The sequence below is a fragment of the Oncorhynchus masou genome, chromosome 18 (assembly GCF_036934945.1).
Source record: "Oncorhynchus masou masou isolate Uvic2021 chromosome 18, UVic_Omas_1.1, whole genome shotgun sequence".
NCBI lineage: Eukaryota > Metazoa > Chordata > Actinopteri > Salmoniformes > Salmonidae > Oncorhynchus > Oncorhynchus masou.
Window position 1 is genome coordinate 38188601 of NC_088229.1, and position 17527 is coordinate 38206127.

A 17527-nucleotide genomic window follows, 5' to 3' on the forward strand; every position below is an offset into this window, starting at 1 on the left:
TCATAGTAAGTACATTTGTCTTCAATAAAGTACATAAAAAGTCAAGTGTGAGTGTTATTTAGCTATGGGATTATTTAAGATACTCTTTGAAGAGGTAGGGTTTCAGAAGAGGGTAAGGGACTCTGCTGTCGTAGCTTCAGGGGGGAGCTGGTTCTATCATTAGGGTGCAAGGACAGAGAAGAGCTTGGATAGGGCTGAGGGGGAGCTGGCAAAGTCGGCGTACAGCCTAGTATATCTTAGGTCTTGTGTTCTTAAAGATTTGTCAAAAAATTGTAATAATTGAAAGTGTTTTTAATAAGAAAAAAAGAAGGCACAAAACCGAGAAACACGTTTCAGAAATTATTTACCGATGGCACTGCTCATAAAAATAATATAGACTCATAATGGCACCAACAGTAGTGGGTCTATGTACAGTGCCTTGCGAAAGTATTCGGCCCCCTTGAACTTTGCGACCTGTATTTTTTGTTCAGCCCCATTTATTGGATATTTACTTTCAGTGCAGCAAACTCTCTCCAGAAGTTCAGTGAGGATCTCTGAATGATCCAATGTTGACCTAAATGACTAATGATGATAAATACAATCCACCTGTGTGTAATCAAGTCTCCGTATAAATGCACCTGCACTGTGATAGTCTCAGAGGTCCGTTAAAAGCGCAGAGAGCATCATGAGGAACAAGGAACACACCAGGCAGGTCCGAGATACTGTTGTGAAGAAGTTTAAAGCCGGATTTGGATACAAAAAGATTTCCCAAGCTTTAACATCCCAAGGAGCACTGTGCAAGCGATAACATTGAAATGGAAGGAGTATCAGACTACTGCAAATCTACCAAGACCTGGCCGTCCCTCTAAACTTTCAGCTTATACAAGGAGAAGACTGATCAGAGATGCAGCCAAGAGGCCCATGATCACTCTGGATGAACTGCAGAGATCTACAGCTGCGGTGGGAGACTCTGTCCATAGGACAACAATCAGTCGTATATTGCACAAATCTGGCCTTTATGGAAGAGTGGCAAGAAGAAAGCCATTTCTTAAAGATATCCATAAAAAGTGTCGTTTAAAGTTTGCCAAAAGCCATCTGGGAGACACACCAAACATGTGGAAGAAGGTGCTCAGGTCAGATGAAACCAAAATTGAACTTTTGGCAACAATGCAAAACGTTATGTTTGGCGTAAAAGCAACACAGCTCATCACCCTGAACACCCCATACCCACTGTCAAACATGGTGGTGGCAGCATCATGGTTTGGGCCTGCTTATCTTCAGCAGGGACAGGGAAGATGGTTAAAATTGATGGGAAGATGGATGGAGCCAAATACAGGACCATTCTGGAAGAAAACCTAATGGAGTCTGCAAAAGACCTGAGACTGGGACGGAGATTTGTCTTCCAACAAGACAATGATCCAAAACATAAAGCAAAATCTACAATGGAATAGTTCAAAAATAAACATATCCAGGTGTTAGAATGGCCAAGTCAAAGTCCAGACCTGAATCCTATCGAGAATCTGTGGAAAGAACTGAAAACTGCTGTTCACAAATGCTCTCCATCCAACCTCACTGAGCTCGAGCTGTTTTGCAAGGAGGAATGGGAAAAAATGTCAGTCTCTCGATGTGCAAAACTGATAGAGACATACCCCAAGCGACTTACAGCTGTAATCGCAGCAAAAGGTGGCGCTACAAAGTATTAACTTAAGGGGGCTGAATAATTTTGCACGCCCAATTTTTCAGTTTTTGATTTGTTAAAAAAGTTTGAAATATCCAATAAATGTCGTTCCACTTCATGATTGTGTCCCACTTGTTGTTGATTCTTCACAAAAACATACAGTTTTATATCTTTATGTTTGAAGCCTGAAATGTGGCAAAAGGTCGCAAAGTTCAAGGGGGCCGAATACTTTCGCAAGGCACTGTATTTTAAGTCTGCCACACTCACTGATATCACCAATTATCACTCTCCTCCCCACTTCCCCCTCCTCTTGACCTATAGGGCCCATGCTGGCCCTCATATTACCCCAGCAAAACTCACTGAGGATGTCATGACAACCGTCTCAAGAGGCCAGTTGTATTTGTGGTGAGTTGGAGCCTGACAACTGCTTGAATGCACCAAATCCTTGATGCCAAATTTAAGGAACGGAGAGTGTCAGAGAAAGTGATGATGAACAATAGCCAGGTCCCTATCTGAACATATATCTACATGACACCAGCTTTGTGGTGGGCTTCTGATGCACTGAAATTCCCCTCCAGTTGTTCTCCTACATCAAATGTCAAGACGGAGCAATTCATGAACATGCTTAGTTTCAAATCTGCTACTTAAAGATACATAATATATTATAAGCCTTATTAAAAGACATTATAAAGGCTCATATGTGGTTATAACAAGTAATGCAGTATTATACTATACCTCTGCTTTATGTAAAGTTTTACTTACCACAATAACAACGTCATTAGTAGATCACCTTCAAACATGCAATGCAAAGTGATTTACAAGAACAAGTACAATAGACAACTGAGACATATTACACATAGTTATTACTAGGGTTTCAGAGTAGGGATTCATATTTCCCAGTGAACCTACGAATATTCAATCCCTGCAATAAAGCATATATTTCCACCAATAAAGCTTGTAAATGCAGAGATTCCCCGAAAATGAAAATTACATTTAAAAGCATAATACCATCATTATCATGTGCCACTGTAAATTACACCATTTAAAATATATTTTGACCATTTACTGCAAGATGTCAGCCAGATTTCTCTTCTCTCCCCTTCTTCTTACATTCTCACCTGTCTTATCTAATTCACAGGGATTCTTGGAGATGTTATGGCAATCTCTTTTTAAGAGCTAAGATAAACACTAAGATAAAAGTTAAAGGTAAATCTCACATCCTTAAGAGACAAACAAACAGGACTTAGGAGCTGTCCAATTATACATAGTAGCAATGAAAACTGTCACTCAACCAACCTTGCCAGGTGACTGTGCCGGGACTCAGGGATAAGTCACAGTTGGATAGGTGGTGTTGCAAAATGACATGAATCCACACTGGAGTATGAGAGCCTACATAGCCTGTTTCTATTTCAAAGAGAAGGGGAGATAAAGTTTTAGGAAACAGAATGGCGGTCAACAGAAATGAGTCAAGCAAGGCTCAAGATGAGAGATGGAGTATAAAATACCCTTTAATACTCCTATAATCTTTTTTCTTCAAACTCACTGTGACCGAAGTTCCATCATTAATAGTACATTCCAGGGCCTCCCGGGTGGCGCAGTGGTCTTAGGCACTGCATCGCAGTGCTAGCTGTGCCACCAGAACCTCTGGGTTTGAGCCCAGGCTCTGTCGCAGCCGGCCGCGACCGGGAGGTCCAGGGGGCGACGCACAATTGGCCTTGCATCGTCCGGGTTAGGGAGGGTTTGGCCGGTAGGAATATCCTTGTCTCATCGCACACTAGCGACTCCTGTGGCTGGCCGGGCGCAGTGTACGCAGGTCGCTAGGTGTACGGTGTTTCCTCCGACACATTGGTGCGGCTGGCTTCCGGGTTGGATGCATGCTGTGTTAAGAAGCAGTGTGGCTTGGTTGGGTTGTGTTTCGGACGACACATGGTTCTCGACCTTCGTCTCTCCTGAGCCCGTATGGGAGTTGTAGCAATGAGACAAGACAGTAACTACTAACAATTGGATACCATGAAATTGGGGAGAAAAAGGGGGGGGTGGAAAGTAGGACATTCCAATAACCTACTGTATGATTTCTTTCAGGTTTTCTAAATTTTACCATACAGTCCAATTGTGCGTCGCCCCATGGACCTCCTGGTCGCGGGCGGCTGCGACAGAGCCTGGACTCAAACCCAGAGTCTCTGGTGGCACAACTAGCACTGCGATGCAGTGCCTAAGACCACTGCGCCATGGGCATCGGAGCAGTGGTGTTGGGGGATGAAACCGACAGACCCTGCTCTGGACGTCCGCGGGTAGCCAGCAGGTTATCCAACCGAATGGACAGGTCCACCAGCTGGTCGAAGGTGAGGGTAGTGTCCTTGCAGGCCAACTCCCGAAGACGTCCTCGCGCAAACTGCAGCGATAGTGGTCGATCAGGGCCCTGCCGTTCCATCCCTCGCTGTCGGCCAGGGTCTGAAAGACCATGGCGAACTCCTGGGCGCTCCTCGTTCCCAGCCTCAGATGGTAGAGACGTTCGAAGACTGCCCGGAAACGGCGGGTGAAATCCTCGAAATGGTCCAGTTCCGCATCTCCTTCTTCCCACACGGCGTTGGCCCACTCCAGGGCTTTCCCTGAGAGGCACAAGACAAGGGAGGACACCCTCTCACAGCACGAAAGAACCGGGTGGACGGTTGCCAAGTAAAGATCTAGCTGCAATAGGAAACCCTGGCAGCGTGCAGCCGTCCCGTCGTACTCCCGGGGAAGGGCGAGACGAATCCCACTGGGACCGGGTAAAGGGGAGGCGAGCAGTGGAGGCCCTGGTTGTGCTGGTGGAGGCGCTGGAGGAACTCCCTGTCTTTCCCAGCGCTCCATGGTTTGGACGACGCGGTCCATGGTGGCGCCGAGATGGTGGATCATCGCCACGTGCTCCTGGACGCGCTCCTCGACCCCTATACCAGGGCCACCTGCTCCAGCTGACTCCATATTAGCGGTGTAGGATTCTGTAAGGGGTGCGTAACCGGTGGCAGGGAAGTCAGACGCAGGAGAGCAGAACTAGGTAATAGCCGGAGCAGTTTAATTACAAAACCAACGGCATAAAGAATAACAAAACATGGGTACAAAACCCGTTGCGCACCAGTCAACATGTGCACAAGCACTTACAATAAACAATCCCACACAAAACATGGGGGGGGAACAGAGGGTTAAATACACAACAATTATTGAGGGAAATGAAAACCAAGTTTGTAGGAAAACAAGACAAAACAAATGAAAAGTGGATCGACGATGGCTAGAAGACTGGTGACGCCGACCGCTGAATGCCGCCCGAACAAGGAGAGGAACCGATTTCGGTGGAAGTCGTGACAAACTTACCATATTGACATATTTCTAAAGGCAAAGAAAATTATAGAATGATGCCGAATCCAACAAGGGATGTTGAGAAAAATAATGAAATAATCACAATAATGAATTTACACAATTATTCAACTTGGAATAATGTGATCAAAACTTAAAGTTAATTCCACAAGTAGGAGCAAAAACAAACAACTGCCAGCTTCATGATATGCGCATGTGTGATAGGCATGCAGAATACTATAGGAGCTGTCTGCTACATTACAGTGCAAAGCATTTGATGCTAATCTCTGACTACTCAACCGAGACATTACCATTTGGGAATGTAACTGTAACCAGCTTGGTGCATTGTCAGATGTTGAATATGAGAGGAATAAATCATTTGGGAAGCAACCATGGCAGTTTGAAAGTGCACGGTTTTCAGTATTTCTTCATACATGAATAGATTAAATTAGCCATTTTACTATTGTAAAAATACACTCAATTAACAGAGTTTATATGGTTACTGTGCAGTTAATGGTACTGTATGTTTGTAGTGGTGACTACACCGTAAATGTTGGTAAACATCCATTTAAGGACCATAATCTGCCTTTTTCACCACACAAATCTACCATAACTTTCTTTTCCCCCGTTTTCATCGATACACTTAAAATACAAAACCATTCCATGATTTCACTAAAGAGATGTCCTTGTGTCTAATCCTTTAATATTTCAACCATCGCTGTAAAGAGAGCTTTTCCATATTTTTCCCTCATGTATTTGTCGAGGCCTGCGCTCCTACCACAACGCTAGATCACTCTTTGACGCAATAAAAAAAGGAGGAGCAGTAAGTGTAGAATATATATTTCCATGTCAGAAATGACAGTGTGTCCACGCTTGTGTTTTTTCAGCTTCATGTCATTTGTTCATAAGGTCTTAGTGTAGACTTACCAGTGTCATGTGGGATAGTGTGCAGGTAGGGGAAACACTTGCAGCAGGGACATGACCACAAAACTTGTGAACAACTAGTAGGCCTACACTGAACACATCCTGCATTTATCTCTTAGATTAAATACTACACAAACAACACTATGAGAGTGGGCCCTATTCTAATAATAGTCTAGCTAAGAGGATAATAATATGTTCTGACATTATCTGAGCATGGGCAGATGGCATAGGGGTACATCGGATAGCATAGGGGTGAATCAGATAGCATAGGGATGAATCAATTTGAATTCAATCACTTTTTGATAGCACCCCTTTTGATTTGAATGAAACCTTCCATACATATTTGCACATTGTGCTCAGAAAGTGACTTTTTGGACCTGAATGCCAAAACGTTAAAGAGATAAAGGTGCTCAAATTTACCAGTATGCAAAATGGGCCAACTATGAGCACCTTTATCAGCTGAATGTTTTGGCATTTAGGTCCAAAAAGTAGAGCCCGATGATTAATCAATATTATACTTTTATAGATGTATTTGTATCTGTGTTTAATCCTCAAAAAATGGCCGATATAAGATACGGAGAAAATGCTCGGGAAAAAGGTTGTTCATAGGATTATACTTTTTTTTGCATTTCATTATTTGTCCTGTAGAGTGCGGTCTTTACATGGCTATAAACCTATCTTGCCTACAGCAAGACTAGACACTATCACCCAACGCAACTACACCAGTCAGAGAGGAGAATGAACTACTGTGAACTATCTGCTACTGCTTCTACAGTGAGTGCTGAGTAGAGAGAAGCTTGCCAGCTCAATAAAGTAAAAAAAATGTGCACTGGCCAAATACTGTTACGTGAAGTGTCATGGTATGGATGCTAAACCCAAATGTTAAGCAAGTGCCGCACTAAGAACGTTCAACTCTCAATGTTGTAATATACAGTGAGGGAAAAAAGTATTTGATCCCCTGCTGATTTTGTACGTTTTCCCACTGACAAAGAAATTATCAGTCTAAAATTTAATGGTAGGTTTATTTGAACCGTGAGAGACAGAATAACAACAAAAAAATCCAGAAAAACACATGTAAAAAATGTTAGAAATTGATTTGCAGAATCCCCATCCCGGATCCGGGAGCAAAATATGCTTTACAGCCATAAAAAGCAAGACAAGCATTTGTGTAAGTTTATCGATAGCCTAGCATAGCATTATGTCCAGCTAGCAGCAGGTAACTTGGTCACGGAAATCAGAAAAGCAATCAAATTAAATAATTTACCTTTGATGAGCTTCGGATGTTTTCACTCACGAGACTCCCAGTTAGATAGCCAATGTTCATCTTTTCCAAAAATAGTATTTTTGTAGGCGAAATAGCTCCGTTTGTTCTTCATGTTTGGCTGAGAAATCGACCGGGTCACGAAAACGCCGAAAAATATTCCAAATTAGCTCCATAATATCGACTGAAACATGGCAAACGTTGTTTATAATCAATCCTCAAGGTGTTTTTCAAATATCTATTCGATAATATATCCACCAGGACAATTGGTTTTTCAGTAGGACCGATTGGAAAAATGGCGACCTCTGTATTTTACGCGAGAATCACTCTGAGAGCCATCAGGTAACCACTTACACAATGTAGCCGCTTTCAGGTATTCTTCAATATAAATGCGTAAAACTACGTCACAAGGCTTTAGACACCTTGGGGAATAAGTTGAAAAAGTAATCTGGTTGATAGCCCATTCACTGCTCAATAGGGACGCATTGGAATGCAGAGCTTTCAAAACACGAGGCACTTCCGGATTGGATTTTTCTCAGGCTTTCGCCTGCAATATCAGTTCTGTTATACTCACAGACAATATTTTTACAGTTTTGGAAACTTGAGTGTTTTCTATCCTAAGCCGTCAATTACATGCATATTCTAGCATCTTGTCCTAACAAAAGATCCCGTTTACTTTGGGTACGTTATTTTTCCAAAAATGAAAATACTGCCCCCTAGTCACAACAGGATAATGAGGGAAATAACTATTTGACCCCTCTGCAAAACATGACTTAGTACTTCGTGGCAAAACCCTTGTTGGCAATCACAGAGGTCAGACGTTTCTTGTAGTTGGCCACCAGGTTTGCACACATCTCAGGAGGGATTTTGTCCCACTCCTCTTTGCAGATCTTCTCCGAGTCATTAAGGTTTCGAGGCTGACGTTTGGCAACTCAAACCTTCAGCTCCCTCCACAGATTTTCTATGGGATTAAAGTCTGGAGACTGGCTATGCCACTCCAGGACCTTAATGTGCTTATTCTTGAGTCATTCCTTTGTTGCCTTGGCCGTGTGTTTTGGGTCATTGACATGCTGGAATACCTATCCACGACCCATTTTCAATGCCCTGGCTGAGGGAAGGAGGTTCTCACCCAAGATTTGACAGTACATGGCCCCGTCCATCGTCCATTTGATGCGGTGAAGTTGTCCTGTCCCCTTAGCAGAAAAACACCCCCAAAGCATAATGTTTCCACCTCCATGTTTGACGGTGGGGATGGTGTTCTTGGGGTCATAGGCAGCATTCCTCCTCCTCCAAACATGGCGAGTTGAGTTGATGCCAAAGAGCTCCATTTTGGTCTCATCTGACCACAACCCTTTCACCCAGTTGTCCCCTGCATCATTCAGATGTTCATTGGCAAACTTCAGACGGGCACGTACAGTGCCTTGCGAAAGTATTCGGCCCCCTTGAACTTTGCGACCTTTTGCCACATTTCAGGCTTCAAACATAAAGATATAAAACTGTATTTTTTTTGGGAAGAATCAACAACAAGTGGGACACAATCATGAAGTGGAACAACATTTATTGGATATTTCAAACTTTTTTAACAAATCAAAAACTGAAAAATTGGGCGTGCAAAATTATTCAGCCCCTTTACTTTCAGTGCAGCAAACTCTCTCCAGAAGTTCAGTGAGGATCTCTGAATGATCCAATGTTGACCTAAATGACTAATGATGATAAATACAATCCACCTGTGTGTAATCAAGTCTCCGTATAAATGCACCTGCACTGTGATAGTCTCAGAGGTCCGTTAAAAGCGCAGAGAGCATCATGAAGAACAAGGAACACACCAGGCAGGTCCGAGATACTGTTGTGAAGAAGTTTAAAGCCGGATTTGGATACAAAAAGATTTCCCAAGCTTTAAACATCCCAAGGAGCACTGTGCAAGCAATAATATTGAAATGGAAGGAGTATCAGACCACTGCAAATCTACCAAGACCTGGCCGTCCCTCTAAACTTTCAGCTCATACAAGGAGAAGACTGATCAGAGATGCAGCCAAGAGGCCCATGATCACTCTGGATGAACTGCAGAGATCTACAGCTGAGGTGGGAGACTCTGTCCATAGGACAACGATCAGTCGTATACAAATCTGGCCTTTATGGAAGAGTGGCAAGAAGAAAGCCATTTCTTAAAGATATCCATAAAAAGTGTTGTTTAAAGTTTGCCACAAGCCACCTGGGAGACACACCAAAGATGTGGAAGAAGGTGCTCTGGTCAGATGAAACCAAAATTGAACTTTTTGGCAACAATGCAAAACGTTATGTTTGGCGTAAAAGCAACACAGCTCATCACCATGAACACACCATACCCACTGTCAAACATGGTGGTGGCAGCATCATGGTTTGGGCCTGCTTTTCTTCAGCAGGGACAGGAAGATGGTTAAAATTGATGGGAAGATGGATGGAGCCAAATACAGGACCATTCTGGAAGAAAACCTGATGGAGTCTGCAAAAGACCTGAGACAGGGACGGAGATTTGTCTTCCAACAAGACAATGATCCAAAACATAAAGCAAAATCTACAATGGAATGGTTCAAAAATAAACATATCCAGTTGTTAGAATGGCCAAGTCAAAGTCCAGACCTGAATCCAATCGAGAATCTGTGGAAAGAACTGAAAACGTGCTTTCTTGAGCAGGGGGAGCTTGCGGGCGCTGCAGGATTTTAGTCCTTCACGGCGTAGTGTGTTACCAATTGTTTTCTTGGTGACTATGGTCCCAGCTGCCTTGATATCATTGACAAGATCCTCCCTCTGGGCTGATTCCTCATCGTTCTCATGATCATTGCAACTCCACGAAGTGAGATCTTGCATGGAGCCCCAGGCCGAGGGAGATTGACAGTTCTTTTGTGTTTCTTCCATTTGCGAATAATCACACCAACTGTTGTCACCTTCTCACCAAGCTGCTTGGCGATGGTCTTGTAGCCCATTCCAGCCTTGTGTAGGTCTACAATCTTGTCCCTGACATCCTTGGAGAGCTCTTTGGTCTTGGCCATGGTTGAGAGTTTGGAATCTGGTTGATTGATTGATTCTGTGGACAGGTGTCTTTTATACAGGTAACAAACTGAGATTAGGAGCACTCCCTTTAAGAGTGTGCTCCTAATCTCAGCTTGTTATCTGTATAAATGACACCTGGGAGCCAGAAATCTTTCTGATTGAGAGGGGGTCAGATACTTATTTCCCTCATTAAAATTCAAATCAATTTATAACATTTTTGACATGCGTTTTTCTGGATTTTGTTGTTGTTATTCTGTCTCTCACTGTTCAAATAAACCTACCATTAAAATGTTAGACTGATAATTTCTTTGTCAGTGGGAAAACGTACAAAGTCAGCAGGGGATCAAATACTTTTTTCCCTCAGTGTATATGGTCTTTGAGAAGGGTATTGCTCAAGCTTTGTCATTCAAACGTTTCCGGAGACACTTAAAAACATAGACGGTTACAAAGTAGCGCTTCATAGCTTCGTTTTGATGTATTTGTTGTTACTTGTTAGGGACTGCTCCAAATGTATGTTTTGCCACCCCCATCTACCCAGCTAAATAGCTGTGTGAGAGTATTTGATGCCATTCACTGAGGGAGGCCATTCCTTCTCTCGCTAGAACAAAAGCGGTACCTGCTGCATGCCGAACCGGTACCGACGAACCTACCGATTCTACTTGTAGAATTGCAATGCTTGTCAGTGGCCAACAACTTGACTTAGACATATCAGAGAGCACAAACTCCCACCAGGGAAAGAAGAGGGCATTTTCTCCGTAGGTTACGTCCATGGATGAGCCAGTCACACTTCATATGCAATGTAGGCTATGGGAAGGCAGCTACCTAAGTGCAAAGATGCAATGCACACAACATTAAATACTTCCTCCAAGCTAGCTAACCACTGTAGCTACTGTAGTACGGACATAATTAAATCACAATGGATTAGCTAGTTTCCATGAAACAGCTGCCTGTGTTAGCTGCCGAGTTAGTGCAGTGTCCTTAGCTAGCAAGCTAGCTATGTTGTGCTAGCTGGGGAAAATGCTAGCGTTAGCTAGCGAGCTAAACATTTGGATATGGCATTATGGGATTATGGAGAGTGAATTAAATTGTTTCTTCATCATCTCACTAGGTAATTATCTAGCTGTGGCCATCTGGCTAGTATCAAAAAGGTATTTCTACAAAATAGCAGCCTTAGCGCAGAAAGCTTAGAATCTAGACCATAAGCAATATGCACGGATATGCATTGCCAAACAACGCTACTTCCACCTTCTGGTTTGGAGTATTCTAACAAGGCTGAGTGGCTGACGACTTCCAAGGTCTTTGCTGTGTGAACACAAAAGAGATTGACAGCCGACAAACATTTGACAATCCTACTGGTGTGTCTGAGCATTTACCGTAACCATTTTTAAATGTCAAGTTCAAATGGGAAATGGACATCCCAAGGATCCAGGGGGGAGCAAAGACCATTCACTTAGGCAAGGCAATGCTTGGGGTAAGAGGCATCACTGTGCCAGCTATAAATTTAGTGATTGCTGTTTTTCCTTTCAAGTGACAACTACCAGAATTCAGTGGCTACAGCCTTACAATCGATGAAAACATACCTAAATATCAATATATTGAAAAGGTGTCCCATGTCGTTGTTTTCCAGCTGGCTAGCATGAGGCATGAGGCTTCAGAGGCACATTATTGTCTGGAATCTGCAGGTTATTCTCCTTTCACTAGAGTAACACACTGTTTTTCCATTTAAAAAATGTGTCATTCTGGTGCTCCTAAATATATTGGCAAATAGATCAGTTATCGTTAATATTTCCACTCTAAAATTGGTATCAGATCCAAAAATCCCTCATCGGTGGGGCTCTACCAAAAAGTCACATTCTGACTACTTCTTCCATGAGCAAATGTTTAAATTAAAAGGGATGCTGTCAAATTTAATTCAAATGGATTTACCCCAAGGTCATAAAAAGTGTTGTGCTTTTAACTTAAAATACATTATGCATAAGCTCTTCGGCCAGGAAAGCAGAGTATGAATTATACATAGGCCCACTAAGCGGGAAACATATCATGTGCATTTTGAAACCTCATCTCTGGTCCTCAAAAAGTTGGCTCGGGAGTTTGTAACGAAAATAAGAAATAATCAACTCCATGCGGGGAGTGATTTCATACCAACATTATCAATCAGATCAGTAAACCTAAAATTAGATGATAGAGAGCCTAATAAAAGCCCCATCAGTAAAGTATGCCCATCAGAGCATGTGGAATCATTTGCCATAATTGTATCATTTTGAGGGAGGCTGATGGGGCAAAAACTATAACGTTGAACCACGTTTTTAATAAAGCCTTTATAACGTCGTTAGTGCTAATGTCATTATAGCGGTTTAAAAAATAAATAATTCATAAGCAAACGCATGCTAGGATGGTAAGAGTTTTGGAACATTTGGCAAGGCAGTACACGCATCCTACACCTTTTTTTTATAACGCAGATTCTGTAGTATGACTTGACTAAGACATTATTTCTGAATCCTGAGGATGTTATGAGTTATAACGTTACCTATAAAGCTCTAGAAATGGTTGGACTCCTTGTAGCCTATAGCGTAAGCCAAGCGCGCTCTAACTGCGACTGAAGATGCCACAGGCCAATATGCACTACACAATGGCATTGAAAGAAAAGTAGACTATTTTTCAAGACAACGATTGGCCTTTCTCTGTGACACAAACGTACTCTAAAAATAAATGAGTATTAAACTCACTTGAAATGCAGGTTGGCTCTGCTGGCGATGTCGATGGACAGTAACGTGGCGTTGAGTAACGTTAGACTTCCAAACTAAAAGTAGAAATGTGTATCTCTGTAGGCAACTTGTAATTCGGCTTCGCTGCTTTGTTCAGGATTCGCAAGTTGTCAAAAAAGTTTTTCCTCTAATTATAGTCAATAGGAATTACGTGATGCTTTAGAAATCTCTTACGTTTCCATTTACCAGTAAATCCTCCTCTGAAAACTCCGGAATGACAAATCCGGGCAATATTAGAATTTTGCATTAAATTAGTGCTGGCAGGTGTTATGAGCTTGTTCTTCTTCCTCCAACGCCCTCTGAGCTCTACTGTTGAAGGCGCGTGTCCCATTCTTGCTACCTCTGACCAAGCCAACCATGTCACAGTTAACTACCTCAATGCCAGGCAGAGCAGAGTGAATAGCTACTGCCACTTTTTTCCTCTAGCAAGACCAATGTGAGATCTTCTTTCTGTCCTGTTTTTATTTGCATTTCAGAACTGAACTATATTGAATGATATTTAAATCAAATATGAGTAAGAATCAGAAACGAAAACTTAATCCAGTTTCATTTTTAAATGTGAAATACTTTTTTATTGACCAAATTGACAATTACAATTGCAATTGCAATGTTAATTGGTCTACCAAACAATTTAAATAGGTAGCCTAGATCCCTATGGTAGCCTCCTGTTTAAGTAAGACATCGCTCTGTTGTCCCTGCTTAAGATTTTGTTAGGTGAGTGTTTTCTGGAAAACTTTAAAACAAGTGTAAATAGTTGAGCCAGTACTATACTATGTGGTGTATAAGTCACTTCTTCAAAAAGGAAAGCTTAGTTCCCCGTGGACATTACTTCCCAGTACAGTATAGTGAGTCATCATTAGCGTGTAGAGAGTATATGGAATTTCATGAAGTAGCCCCACAGTGCCCAGGTGGACCTAGAAAGGACACCCCTTGGTCACAATGATGATGAATCATCTTTCCTTTTTGTCATTGTAGATTAACACAGTTGACATCAACACATTGTCTTTCAGTTACTCACTAAGGAAGATTTTTCACTGAGATCTTGCTCCATAGTGTTTAAGGTTAGCTACCATTTTACCCAATGGCCAATGGAGACCCCTGATTGTCATCTCCATCTAAATTCCTTAATGCATTTTGTTCTGAGTCAGTGTATCCCTGAAAGTGTAGGGATGGAAATATAGACACGTCTTAGGGGAGATCATCCTGATGTTTCATAGAGCAATAGCTACAGTATGACTGATGATGGCGCTGTGACTTTGTGTGATCCCTAGGTCAACTGTAGTGTGACTTCCACCTGCCTTTATTCATATTTTGGGATGACAGAGAATGATGGAGAATTTGACTTCAATTGAACTGCAATGACAGCTAAACTCTCTTCCTTTATTAAGCTGATTATTGTGTTTTGTTAAGATTGAGTGTTTTGGTATGATAAATCATCATGAATTATAAACCATAGCCCTGGTTGCTCTTAGGGTGAAAAACCAACGCCGTGGAAAAGTTACACAATTAATAATTATGCATAAAATGGTCAGATCTGATGTTCGTGGAAATGTTTTATTCAACAACAAAAAAACTGCATAATGAACACATGGATATTAGAAAGAAGCAAATTCAAATTATTAAAAAAAAAGTTGTTCATTGACATTCCTAAGTCGTCACATAAGTCATTCACTGGCTGGGTGATTCCAGGTCCTTGGGTTGATCTAGACACCAGTGTAATTTACATTCAGGGTGTGTGTGACAGAGTTTCCTGAGCTGGAAATTAATAATATCCCTGGCGAAATGTAAAACAGGATACAGGTCCAGGAGTTGAGATCCCACCTCTGTGTGTGGGTGTTCGCTGCCTCAATACCGAAAAAATCACCACCTGGTGTTGAACCAACCTTCTATGTGCTTTGACCAAATACACTAAAATATCAAACTTTGCTGTGAATATGTATTGTGGCCATGACATACCCTGTTGTTGGCCTCCACAAGCCTTAGTTTTCTGAGTTTGAATAACCAGTGGGTGAAAGGAAATACCAGTGGTGGAATAAGTATCCAATTGTCATACCTCAGTAAAAGTAAGGATACCTTAATAGAAAATGACTCAGGTAAAAGTAGAAGTTACCCAGTAAAATAATACTTCAGTAAAAGTCTAAAAGTATTGGTTTTAAATATATTTAAGTATCAAAAGTAAATGTAATTGCTCAAATAAATTATTTAAAATTCCCAATATTAAACAAAGCAGACGGCAGCATTTTCTTGTTTTTAAAATGTATGTATAGCCAGGAGCACACTCCAACACTCCAACATTACAAAATATGCATTTGTGTTTAGTGAGTCGGCCAGGCCAGAGGCAGTAGGGATGACCACATGTTTTCTCTTGATAAGTGAGTGATTTTCCTGTCTTGCTAATCATTCAAAATGTACTTTTGGTTGTCAGGGAAAATGTATGGAATAAAAAGTGCAATATACTCTTTAAGAATGTAGTGAAGTAAAAGTAAAAGTTCACAAAAATATAAATAGTAAAGTACAGATACTCAAAAAAACGACTTAATTGTTACTTAAGTACTTTACACCACTGCATTTTAGCCATAACAGAGCTATAACTTGCTCAATAGGCAAGTTGTTGGACATATTTCCTCCAAAGCATACTAATGATAGTACTCAGGCTGCAGAGATGGGATTTGGGAGTCTGGGACATCTGTCCAATGAAAGTATAAATCTATCACTCCTTAGTGCACTGTAAGTGCAGGAAACTGCAGACAAATATGTTTCTGGTGATGCTTTAACTCATCAATGATGTATGCTCTTTTCATTTGGCACAGATCATTCATTGAAGATAGCTCTTCAAAAGTAATGAGATAGATTAGCTCAAATTTATCTGGATTACCGTATTGGTTTATAGCATATAGTTATAGTTTTATTGACATTCAGTAGGTTATCAGGGATGGGAATGTTTGGAAAACAGCTAAAACAAATCATCGTCAATAGGCTTTAAAAAAAACATATTGGGAAAAATCTTCTTGTGCAAGGATATACAATAATTCCAAAGTACATTTTTGAGGGGAGAAAACATCCATAACATTTAGACATGGATGAAGGCTGTTAACATCTAGTTGTTCAAGTTACCACAACGGACTTCATTTACCCAAATCTAAAGATGCCAGTGTGGTTTCTTTGAACGTTAACAACCTCTCACCCTAGCGGAATGGTGGTGTTGGTGGTGGTGTGTGCGTGCGTGCGTGGAGGGGGGATATTGGGGTGGATAGCATTTAGGCAATGGGGCATGGAGTGTTGGATCAAGCCATTCATCTGGTCTGTCAAATCCAAGGAGATGGGGCTACGCATCATTCTGCTCTCTACTAGAATGTGTGTGTGTGTGTGTGTGTGTGTGTGTGTGTGTGTGTGTGTGTGTGTGTGTGTGTGTGTGTGTGTGTGTGTGTGTGTGTGTGTGTGTGCGTGGGTGGGTGCATGTGTGTGTTAATATGCCGATGTGCTGGTAAGGAAGGGGGTTGTCTGTCTTTGTGGTTGTGTTTGCGTGTGTATTTGAGTCAATGAGTGTAGATGCATAGCTATGTGTAGCTCTGCTGTGTGAAATCATAGACAATAGTATTGTTGTTTACAAAAGCATGTTTAGTGCCAAAGTGGGACAATTCCATTGCAATAGCCAAGAACCGGTGGGCATGTAAATCCACTCAAGGGGTAAACCTTAAATGTAGCATAAACTGTCCCTCTGTGTCAACTGTTGTCAAGCACATCACAATTCATTTTTCATTTATTATTATATCTGAGGCTATGAGATATGTTTCAAAGTCACAAGGGTGTTGCGTCTCTCTTTTGACTGCTAAGGATGTTCAAGGGGTGTGTTTAATGTGTTTACACCTTGCTGAAAGACTTTAATCATGCTCTGAGCAATTATACTTTATGTAGCCCGCCAGCAGGAGACAGAGAAATGGGTGAACTCATGCAAGTTATTATCTGTCTCCCCCCAGGCTGCTCCATTCAAATGTCATGGCATCAAAGTGGTGGAAAGTTCTGGGCTGTCAGACGGCATCAGAAGCTTGTCATTGCCTCTGGTGGGACAACCCCATCCAGTTAAATGGAAACCAGCTTTCTGTTTATGTTCTCTGTTTAGATACAGCGTCTTCTCTCTCAAAGATTGAGTGGCACCATCACAGAGGAATCACTTATGGGAAGACACAGGCAATGCCATTTCTCTGAACTAAATCCTTTGAATTTATATTTTGCAATCATTATAGGAATTCATATCAGACATGAATCCTGTTATATATATATATATAGAGGTTATATATATATATATAAAAACAGGATACATTTTTTTATATATTGGGTTTAAGTGTGTAGGCTGGGCTTGGAGGGCTGTGATACTCGTCTGGGACCTTTGAAACCATAATTCCCAACAGCAAAACACTGAGAGCTGGAAAAGGACTACAACTCTGTCAAGACTTCAGCCACCAGGTCATGCTGTGACAGAATGATAACTGAACCAAATTGTTTTATCCAAAGGGTACACTTCTCCATTTATACACAAACATACCCGCCGATTAAGTGCTC

The 17527-nt window shown here is 41.6% G+C and overlaps 1 protein-coding gene across 1 annotated transcript in view; it reads right to left on the reverse strand.

Annotated features, from left to right (window-relative positions):
* Positions 1 to 13251, reverse strand: part of LOC135504536 (semaphorin-3F-like) — a 112120-nt gene extending 98869 nt beyond the window's left edge. Inside the window, exon 1 of the mRNA XM_064923216.1 lies at positions 12929 to 13251. The gene's annotated coding sequence lies outside the window, so the exon portion shown is untranslated. The remainder of the gene's footprint in view (positions 1 to 12928) is intronic.
* Positions 13252 to 17527: the final 4276 nt, after the last annotated feature.